Raw genomic sequence first — 1,320 nt, 5'->3', positions numbered from 1 at the left:
CTGTGTTTTCATGGAACCCGCCCATCGCATTATGTCATTACCTGATGTCATGCAAGGCAGGGCTGCCTGCGGAAAGCACCGGGTTCTTACTGAAGCTTCTAATGACTCATTCCTGCCTCCTCGCTTCATCGGGGCATTTCCCTTTTTTCCGTTGACCATCTGTTTCTAATTCTGCCCCACCCTTGCTTCTCGCTCAGTCCAAACATGTTCAGACATGTTCAATGCAAACATGTTCAGACATGTTCAATGCTGAAGAAACATGTTCAAACATGTTCAATGCTTTACTTTGTCATCATTTTACCTCAGTATGTTCCTTCCTCACTCATTATCATTATTCCTTAATAATCAATGAGTATTATACAACAATCAAGTTGTTAAAACCTCAATTTCCATAAAGCATTATTACCTTCAACTGATTAAAAGTACAGAGCATACATTATAACATTCTCTGATAAAAAGTACAGAATATATGTTTTGATCATACATTACAGACATTTCTTCATTGGCATGTGTATTGTCACCTTATAATCACTTATCACTTATAATCATCATTTAATCATTATACAGGGTATACTGTTATTCCTCAGGCCTTTATTCCGTTTTTCTGCGTGCACCTGGACAGATCTCACATACTCATACCAGATTTCACGACACCCCCTCCGTGAGATCGGACGGGGCTTCGCAGAAAAACCTAAATTCCGACTACCAAAAGTCCAATTCATCACCACCATGGAGAGTTAAAATGTCTCTTTCGTAGCAGGTCACAGGAGATGATGAAGGCGTCCAAGTGTTCACAATCTCGTATTCCGTTAGGTGGGAAGGTGGAGAAGACCAGATGTCGGTGTCTAGCCCCACGTCCACAGTAGACCCAGACGGCCCAAAGGGGTCGTGACGCTCCAACTGAGGTGGTGAGGTTGGAGAAAGCACTTCGGCCGCCAAATCCTGCGGCGGAGCCGCTGGAAAGCTGCAACTTTCCTCGAGCTCCTTCAGCAGGTTCGCGAAGTCCATAGCAAACGAAGGAGACTGCGCCTGGCAGATGCAGGCGACAGAGGAGCTGGCGTTGCTACTTTGGTCTTGGGGTGATGGGACGGGTATCTCGTCGGTCTGGCATGCTTGCTGAGATGAACTGAGGGGCTCAGCTTGAGTACTCTGTACGTGAGTTGCAATGCTGGTYTGGCACCCGACGTCGATGTACGTATCAGGAGACGCCGGACAAACAGGTGGACGGGGGTCACCCACCGCCACCACTCTCCCGTCCAAAAGGTGCAGGGTGGGTAAGCATTGGCGAGTAATCTGATTCTCCCACAACTTCTGGACTAT

Source organism: Poecilia reticulata, linkage group LG10, assembly GCF_000633615.1.
Source record: "Poecilia reticulata strain Guanapo linkage group LG10, Guppy_female_1.0+MT, whole genome shotgun sequence".
In the NCBI taxonomy this organism is placed as follows: domain Eukaryota; kingdom Metazoa; phylum Chordata; class Actinopteri; order Cyprinodontiformes; family Poeciliidae; genus Poecilia; species Poecilia reticulata.
The sequence above is the reverse complement of the archived record's forward strand: the minus strand, read 5'-3'. Positions refer to the sequence as shown.